Here is a 9,771-nt window from a genome sequence, read left to right as displayed (position 1 = left end):
GGAAGGGTTCGTGCGGGCCCGGGGCAGCCCGCCCGCCAGAACCGGGGCGTTTGTGCTGAGGGTGGGGGGGTTGCGAGGGCTGTGGGCCTTCATCTGCCTGCGCGTCCTGTGTGTGTGTTTGGGTTGGTTGGGTTTGTTTGTTTGTTTGTTTGTTTCCCGGAGCTCTCGAGGTATGCGCAGGCGCGGCACGGCGCCTCTGGAGGCTCGGACGTGGCCTTTGGTCTGTGGGCCTTCATCTGCCTGCACCTCCTGTGTGTGTGTTTGGGTTGGTTGGGTTTGTTTGTTTGTTTGTTTGTTTCCCGGAGCTCTCGAGGTATGCGCAGGCGCGGCACGGCGCCTCTGGAGGCTCGGAAGTGCCTTTTGGTAAGTGAAAGGTGGCGGTGGAAGCGATAAGAACAACGTTTCTGGGCGAAATTGGAGGCGCCAGACTGCGCGGTGTGTTCAGCCTGTGGCAACGCGGGGTTCTGGGAGTGAAAGCTTGACTGGAAATATGGGGAGAGGCCATCTGGTTTTGGACCTAATATCTAAAAAACCACCAAGGCAGCGCTGAGGGCTCGTTGTCCTTACAAACTCAGAGCCCGGGTAAGTACTGAGGCACTTTCGTTTCTAACTAATAAAGCAGTGGTGTCTGCCAGAGCCCCTTGTGGGGCCCTAAGCACCATGCTGTTGTCTCTTTGACACCGCTGCTTATGGGGCGTCTTGCTGCGTGTCTGAGCCATTGACTCAGCCAGTTATGTCATGCCCATACTACATTTTCCTTCTCTCTCAGGTACGTCTGCTGCCTTCTGCTGCAATGCCAGATCCAGGTCTTCGGTTTCCTAGTGCTACCGATGTGGCTGCACTGTAATTTAATGTTGGCAGGCTATATCGCGTCTGCTAACTACATCAAAGTCCCGTCATAGTTTGGAGGGAATTTAATTGCATGTGGAAACTCCAAAAAAAAGTTCTTCAAAATCACTCCTTGTGACAGTGCAGAAAGCTACTCAGTTTTGTTCGTAATCGTGATTTACTGACCAGACACCACTAAAGCGCTGCATGTTATGTATTGGTTTGCCTAAGGCAATTACTTGGAGTTCTGTAGCCATTTTGTCGCATTAAGAATAACACGAGGTCAGTGGTTTTAGAGCCAAAAAAGAATCCGGGGTTATTATAAATATCACTTACACAGATACCTCATTTCCTCTCCCAGTGTGTAGATGCCTGCTCTGCCATTCTGAGATGATCAAAATATGAGCTTATAGCTTGGTCCTTGCTTTCCAGGTGTGGGCAGGTAGTAAACTGGAAGCCGCATGAGGGGTTCTGCTTTTGTCACAGTCTACCAATAATAGAAGCGTGGGGGATGAGAGAGCATTTTGGTGATGAGGCACAAACGTGCTGTCATGTTAGAGAACACACAGTCTTCCCTGGTGTAAACCAGTCCATATGCACTGTGCTTGCATAGGCATTAAACACGTTGATGGGATGCATCAGTATTTCTAGTCACGTGACTGGCACCTATTTAATGATATCTAACAAGTAAAGCCGAGGCTTAGAATTTGTGAGTGGCTTCTTTATAAACCGAATAGCTTATCCCTAAAGCAAGGTTAGGCACCAGTGCTGTAGTGCATCAGCAGATGAACATCAGTGTGAAGCTCAGGCTGTGAGCCTACACCGTCCCCAAAAGAATACACCTTCATGGCAAATGGCATATGACATGATCATATGTTTTATTTGTACATTCTCAGCAACAAAATGTGCTCCAAATAATGTCACATAATAATGGAAGTGCACATTGAGTCAGTTGACTTTGTAAGCATTAGTTTTGCTAGGTGAAGTTTTCAAACAATCAGTTTCAGGTTATCCCACTATTTCTGCAGCATGTAAGCTGCTGGGATAGGTAGAAAAATATTAGCTAGGCATCTTCTTTAAAAAATAAAATGTTCCCAGTGTGATCTTGCAGGTAGGGCCTTTTCCAGTTCATTGAAGTAACGTCATCTTGGTTGCTGAACAAAATAGTACCTCCAGATTAACAGAACACTTTCAGTAACAAATCCAGAATTTGTGGAACATACTAATGAAGTCTTTACGGTGGAAGTCTTAGGCTGCTAGTAATACAGATTATTCATCCATAAAAGATACAGCTGCCTCTGAAGTGCTGTTTGTCTGTTGCTTTTTTTCTGGTTGGTATTAAAGGTGAGTTTGTACTCACCAATGTGGTCACATATTCCTACTTTGTCATATCTGGCCTGGTACTTGTACATCAGTGGAATGTTGTATTTCTGCTCCTGAAGCTAAGTACCATATTAAATATTGTTAAATTATTTTATGGATAGTCTTCTATTCGAGCTGGGAATTCTAACTTCAAATTGAGGTAACAATATGTTCACATTACCTTTCAAATTTTTTGGAATATCACTGTTGTCAAACTTTTCAAGCCAGTACTAATGAGTAGGACTTTCAGTGTTGTGGCCTAGAAGAGCACAAGTGCATGTGTTTTGTTTGCAAATAAACCAACACTGATTCTCTATAGCTAATGGTGTAAATGTCGGACTGAGAAAGGATATCGGTAAACTGGGAAAAGTGACTGGAGAACAGCACTTCTTCCATCAGAACACACATCCATAGTCTCATATTGCCCAAAGTACCACGTTTGCAGTAAAAACAAAAAACAAAACCCAACAAAATCCCCCCCAACTAAAAAAACCCAAATACACAAAACCCCAAACAACACACAAAACCAGACTCCAAAAGCTTTCTCTGTCTCTATTTGGCTTCTGTTGCGCCTAGGGTGTTAGACGGTCTGAGAGCACAGCAGTCCTTTGGTGAGGTGACAACTCAGCCAAAGGGTAAAAGAGAGAGCATCAGTCACCTTCCCTGCAAGGTCAAGCTGGTGGGACAGCGCTATTCAAATAGTTGAAATACTGAAGATTGGCCCCTAAACCAAAAGATGCCTATGATTGGGCATGAAACAATGAGCTGTTTTGAAGGGAGAAGTAATACCCAAAGAAACGGACACTGTAAGAAATTGATGGAGGCAGCTTTGCCTGAAGAAGAGAGAAATGGGATGCCATGGGTACTAGTTCATGTTTATAATTTGTTGTGGTAACACTTCCATGAAGGATACTGTTTGGTTTTTTTTTCTTATGGCTGATAATGAAGACAAAGACTCTTGGAATGGCGTATCCATTAAACAAAAATGCCTCAATTGCTGGAGTGAGAAAAGAAAATTAGTAATACTGTATGTGTTGAAAGTTTTTTGGTACAAAAAAGACCTCTTTGAATTTGTTTTGCCTTGTAGTTCTTGTAATCAGCAACAACAGCATAATCCGAAACAAAATTGTAGAGGTTTTAACTGGGACAACAAGAATGTGAGCGTCTACTGTTCTATGAACTTGATCAGCAGTAAATCTGCAAGTTCTATGTTTTCATAGCAAATAAATACCACTAACATTCATTGTAAACTGGTCAAATGTTTCAGTTTTTATAGTGAGGGAGAGAATTGAGATTTTTATAGCCGTGACTGAATCACTTGAGCATCAGTCTCTGGTTCAGGGAAATAATGCCGCTCGGTCTGATGGCTTTAGCTTGTCTTTGTTGTTTGGTGCAAAGGCTATGTTTCAGGTCAAAGAATTCCAAACCTCTAAAGCTTTATCCCAACGCACCACAAAATAAAGCCATGCAACACTGCATGCAACTCAGCAGGCTGACGAAGGAGACAAAGTGACATACTAAAGTCTTGTGAAGAATCGCTGTAAACTACATAGGAAATCCCTGCAGACCCCCATTATGCACTTACCACTCTCACTTTTGAGATTTCTCCTTCAATTTACCGCCAAGAAACTGCACTAAATTCATCTGCTCGGGAACAAAGTTTGAGTTTGACTCTGTTTAGGAGGAACTTACATTTCAAAGATAGTACAGTAGGTATTTCATACTTGAAGACACGCTGTAAATCAGTATAAACAACACAAGAACAAGCAAGAGGTGTTAAACAGATTTCCATTACAGGCTGAATCTTTATGATGTCAGTAAAAAACCCCAGTAATATGACTAGACATTCTATTTCACTTTATTATTATGATTAAATTTTCTATTTTAATTGTGCCTTGGTAATGATGGTCCTTTTCTTCCATTCCATTTTGGTATTCCCATTCGTTTAGTCTAATAAATCCCAGCTACTCTGCTACTGGTCTGGGAAACATTCCTTGTCAGTTTGTAGAGAACGCATTTCACAAAGAGAGAACTAGAAATGGAAAGCACTGCAGTCAAAAATGCCTAAGGCTGTCCAATTATGCCATTTGGGAAACGTCAGAATTCTAAAATGTCTCTTTCTTGACCATTAAGACCTAGATAACTTGGAGGTCAATATGTTTGAGGTTTTGCATTTAGTGTATTTTCAAAACAAACTTGGAATACAGAACAGTAATGCATATAAAAACATTTCTGTCCACGTTAGAATCTCTTTCATATGAATTTCTGCGTGATACTCATTGGGTGTACTCTGGTCACTGTCTGATACGGGATGTTTCCAAGAAAAATATTATTGCCAGATGTCTTATCTAGAAAATGAGGAAAATGATCAGAGTGGTAGGAACAAAAAGCCAAGTGGAGTAATTTTGTCTATTCAATACAATAACTATACAATTTACTTATTTAAAAACAAAACTGGGTGATAATATAGAGTTGAGTGCAAACACAGTAATAATGTCATTATTTTTCATTACAGCTCCTGAGGCCAGTGAGGGAGAAACAGCAGTCTGAGGTGAGACAACGTTCAACAAAACCTCATCAAATGCTTTGTGACATCTTTGAGAAGAACTGCTGTTGTGCTTGAAAATTGAGTATTACCTGCTGCACAGTTTTCCTCTTGTTTGAAACTTGACTTTCCCATTCTCCCCATCTTCATTTAATAATACAAATGAAGTGTTACTTCTAAAGATACTGCCACCTTTTACCATAGGTAGTTCCTCTAAAGACACAACAGTTCTTAAATGCATATTTTTATGATTGCAGTACTTGGCCGAGGATGAAAACATAATCTGATTCCTTGCAACTTTCAGTGATACGCAAAAATCTGATGGATTAAAGGATTTTCTGAGGCCAAAACTGATACCCATATTTACTCATTCTTTGGTTTTAAATTAAGCTTTTTTTTTTTAGTTTCTGAGTAGTGAAGGTTTCAGTAACTCTAGGAGGATTTTCCTCTAAAGATATTTGAGTGTAAACCTTTTACTTGTCAGCAGATCTTGACTAGATTTTTGTTGCTGAAGAGTATGTTGTTGTAACAGCACACATCTATAAAGATTTTAAAGGACTTAAAAGATGCTTGGTTTAGGCAAATTTTTGCTACAACTGAAACAAGATGAGGAAACCTGTGAACGTATTCTGATTTCCAAAACAGTCTTTGTTCTCAGTATACTTGGTTTTATACCAATTCTGACCTTCGTACGTTGTATTAAGGTGAGGCAACCATGAAACTGAGAATGTCTTTGCCATCAGTTGACAGCTTTGCACATGAAAATGAGATATTTTTCTTTGATACGGAACATAGAATTGGAGGATCTGAAAAATAAGAATTGTAATTAAAAGCCATATTCTGTTTCCTCTCTTCAGTGAGCATTTGTTGTAATAGTTTTTCTTAGCATCCATCTACAAAAAATAAACATGCTGCTGAAACAACTTTTTCTGACAGTGTAGTATTTGAAAATTGTAACATTGATGCACAGCATTCGCTTCACTGATTTACAATAGTAATTTTGGATGTACTCTTTCAGATTTTACAAGATAAATGTACACAACAATAACAAGCTACTAATTATGTCCTGGTTAGAAGCAAAGAGAAAACAAGTAGTAAGGCAAAAAGACCGACCTCCAAGTTGAAATGTGCCAGGTAGATGTGGAACACGTCTGTGGGTTTTCTGCTAGAATGCGAGTTTCTTCTGGTTTTTATCTTGAGTTGCTGTTTGAAAAAAAAAAAGTATAGTTTCAGTTACTGTGATATCCCTAAGTGTCCATTTCCTTTAGCACCTCCAAAACAGGAAGGATGTTTGTTAAAATTAAGATTATTTTTTTTAAGTTTAAATTAAGTTAAATGTGAATTTAGTATAATTTAAATAGACTTTAAAGCATAACTTTAATTCTTACGTCACATAGTCTAGGTTTTAGTGTTGTCATTATCATAGCATTTAACAACTCATAATGCAAATTGCAGATCTTGTAATATATTTTCAGATCTTGAATAAGATTACCCAGTCAACAAAGTGAATGTGTCAAGTATACATATAAACTCAATATCTCTCAGTGTATCTAAATGTTGAAAAAATTAGTTAGATAAACTGACTATGGGTATCAATTTACCTTTATTGTTCACTTTGGATGAATTCACTTCAGAAACTTAAGGACAAACCTTTTAATCATATTCCTAATTCAGCATGGCCTAACCGTGACCGACAAGGTGCGGAGTGGTTCACATGCCCTCTTACCAGGCTCCATCAGAATACGTTGCCTGAGCTTCCTACTGAAGGTGACATTCCAGAAAGAACTGTATTTCGTAACCTGAAGCTGAACCAATATTAACAAAAGTAAGGACAGATTAGTTGTGTGCCTTTCACTGCTTCCTGTAAAATGCTATATGGACTATGCTAAAAACTACAGGTTTTATTTTGAATTATAGCCATTCCAGCAAGAATTTTAGCAGATGCAGAAGACATTCAAGGGACTTCTGAAAGTTCCTTACATTCTGCTTTATGAAGTCTGTTAGGCATACTTGGCACAAGCTATGAGTCTGACCCTGATTTTCAAGCATTTGAAAGGCCCAAGTAAAATGACATTTCTGTAATACTTTTTATTTTTTCCTTCATTTTTCAAGTGTATATTCAGTACACATCTGAAGAAAACACGTTTTACTCCTTTATTTTAGGTTTAGGTAGCAGTCACAAGAGATTAGATGCTGTTAAGTGTAATGAAGCATGAAGATGACAAGATAAGTGAACCAGAAGCTTTTCAGCTTGATCATATCCTCTGATGCATAATGGTACAGATTTCGTATTCCAGACACAACTGTCACCTTGTGGTTGAAATCATACTAGAGGAATCTATGGGAATCTATGTGAGTAAGTATAACTGAGATAGTTCCCTCCACCCCCCCAATTACCTTCCTACTTTAAATATAGAAAGGAAAATGAGTCCTCCTTAGTTCAGAGATGATTAATTGCACATGAGGTTTGTGATGAAAAGTTCTCTCTCAAATAAACACAGTCATAAAAGTTGTTCTTCTTTCACATGTTAGGAGGAAAGACTGCTTCTAGTGACAGAGTACTAGACTAGACTGACACTGGTGTCTTTTAGGACATTAGTACTTGACTAGTACATACAGCACTATGTGTTAGAATTGTGAGTTGTATCATAGCAAAATATTTTTGTATAGTTTTTCTATTTAAATGTCTTTAAAACCATGGGCAGAATGTTACTTCCCTTGTTGCATAGTGGTTCCAGCAACTCTGATACGAACGATACGCTGGTGGGCTTTTGAAAACCTGAAGAACAAGAATCCGCCAGGGAGCCTAGGTGGGACTTTACAAATAAACTTACAAATTATTTAACTACTATTAAAAAAAATGTAAAAATAATTGCTGACTAAAGGTCTCAATTAATAAACTGTATCAGCTTCTATTAATTTAGTTCCTCCACTTCATTACAAAAAGACACTATTGATCCAGAATTTATTAGTAGTGTTTGATTAAAGCCAGTGGAGGGCAGACTTGAATTGGAAACTATTTTTGCTACTTCAGTTACTTGAACTTAAAATACCAGATAGTCCCTCGAGCTCAAACCTGATGACAGTCTCATCACTTCTCTACTATTCTAACTACACTTGTGCTGGATAAAAGCTTCTTTACAATTGCTGTTTGACAGAATGAGTGTTTCACTATGTTGCAGTAAGAATAGGAAATGTTTAAACAAAATGCTAATACGAAAGTGGATAAGTCAGTGTATTAGCAGATGTGCGTTACTCCCAGGGGAGAATCCACACTGCTTAATAATTAACCATGCGTATCTTAAAATGTTTTTTAAAAGCTAGTGAATATCGTTATCCCTGTTTTACAGATGAAGAAACTGAGGAATAGCGTGGTAACCTCACAAGTTACCCATCTAGGTGACCTACCAAAATCCAGATTTCTGAGACCTAGTCCAGTGCTCAAGCATATCTTTTGCAGAAGTAAACTATGACATGTCTCACTCTTGCAAACATTATGGAAATGATTGCTAGCAGCCGAGGAGAGTATTCTCTTCAAGAAGATGGGTGGCAATCAGATCAGCTGGCCAAAGATCTGTGTTAAAAATAGTATTTTATTATTAAAGTTAGGTTGTACTCTTTCCAAGGAACAAAAAGCTTTTCTGTGTAGACCTTTAAAGCCATTCCAGTCTCAGTACTGGGAAATGTATGGTTAAAAAGTCAATTGGCATACAGGTGAAGGATTAAGATGCTAATAGACTGTTCCTCCCTTCCCTTCATCTTTAGTTACAAGGGTTTCAAATTATGAGAGAGAAAGCAGGCTTCCTATTAGCTCGCCAAGCCCACCCTATTTACTGTACCCGTGGTCAGTGATATTCGTGCAATTAGAGTGACATAATTAAATTCCATCCTTCACTGGCACTAAGTTGAATAGCTAAACTCAATCACTAATTTTATTTGATTAAATAAATCTATTCCATTTTCTTTATATGCTTGGGAGGTCATTACCCACTATAACAGCTTTTTAAATTACAAAAAAACGCTGAACTTTTTATCTATAAACCTTAGTGTAAACTGTTCTTGCTGTTTCTAGGGAAGGCTAGAGGCATGCTGTTACAACTTGCCATTCCTAAGACTTGTGTAAGGCATACCACAGAACATTTGGTGCTGCATATCGAAAAATCCATTTGTAGAATGAAGAGCACATTGCAAAATGCGTTTTTTCCTTTTTCTTACTGCTAATTTGCAGTGGACATTTGTTCATGGTGGGAACTAGTCATTGGTTTATATGACTCCAGTGAAAAGCACCGCATTGAAAATTATAAATTAGAATGTGAGTACGTGGGCTCAGTTTGGACTCAAATACTGCATAACCTATTACTGTGTTACTCATTTTTGGTATCTTTCCAGACAAATAATGTTAGAATAGGAGTCAGAAATATCTGGCAGGGCTTTAAAGTAAATTAAAGCAATGTGGCAGTTATTCCAAAACTTCTTACTGTAAATTCAAGCAATGAATTTCAGGTTAACCTTCAAAGTAGTAAACCCAGAGACAGGGATGTGTAGGGAGGGCTTTCAGACAACCTTTACAATAGCCTGTTACCGACTTTTCAAGTCTATATTCAAGGTTTTCTAAGTACTGGGTGAAGGTTTGTAAGAATAGATTAGAAAAGAGTCCACTTTGAATTCCTTTAAGATCCTTAATGATTTCTCCTTCTACTTTGTAATTTTATACCTCACAAAGAGCTGACGTCTTCAAATAGTCATCACTTCCCATAACTCACAGAGGCCTGAAAATGCAATTATCTCAAAAGGGAGATTAATTTTCTGCAGAAGGTAAGCATTCCTCAAAATAACCACTAATTGAAGGCATTTATTTACAGAGTAATTTTATAGTAAACCCCTGTATCCCTTAGCTCAAGCAGAAGCAAAAAAAAGATAATGATTCAATTAACTAAAACTGCTGCTTTGAGAAATGTGGTTCCCACTGTCAAATTTTAATTCATCCCTAATTCTACATTGCTACCTATAAATTTCCCCTTCCCCTCACCCCCCCC

At 38.6% G+C, this 9,771-nt stretch overlaps 1 long non-coding RNA gene and 1 other non-coding gene across 8 annotated transcripts in view; both read left to right on the top strand.

Moving 5' to 3' along the window:
- Positions 1-254: 254 nt before the first annotated feature.
- Positions 255-9,771, top strand: part of LOC118452275 — an 11,503-nt gene continuing 1,986 nt past the window's right edge. For 2 of the 7 annotated variants that reach the window (XR_004841977.1, XR_004841973.1), the window contains exons 1-3: positions 255-582; positions 4,706-4,741; positions 6,899-9,550. This is a non-coding gene — a long non-coding RNA (uncharacterized LOC118452275). Of the gene's footprint in view, positions 583-4,705; positions 4,742-5,753; positions 5,870-6,409; positions 9,551-9,771 lie in introns of all 7 variants that reach the window. The other 5 variants (XR_004841975.1, XR_004841979.1, XR_004841974.1 and 2 more) reach the window with 5 other exon arrangements.
- LOC118452277 lies at positions 4,997-5,082 on the top strand. Its single transcript, XR_004841983.1, has one exon. It is a non-coding gene; the product is annotated as a small nucleolar RNA SNORD93 (small nucleolar RNA).

Source organism: Egretta garzetta, unplaced genomic scaffold (assembly GCF_000687185.1).
Source record: "Egretta garzetta isolate BGI_Z169 unplaced genomic scaffold, ASM68718v1 scaffold94, whole genome shotgun sequence".
Classification (NCBI taxonomy): domain Eukaryota; kingdom Metazoa; phylum Chordata; class Aves; order Pelecaniformes; family Ardeidae; genus Egretta; species Egretta garzetta.
The sequence above is the reverse complement of the archived record's forward strand: the minus strand, read 5'-3'. Positions and strand labels throughout refer to the sequence as shown.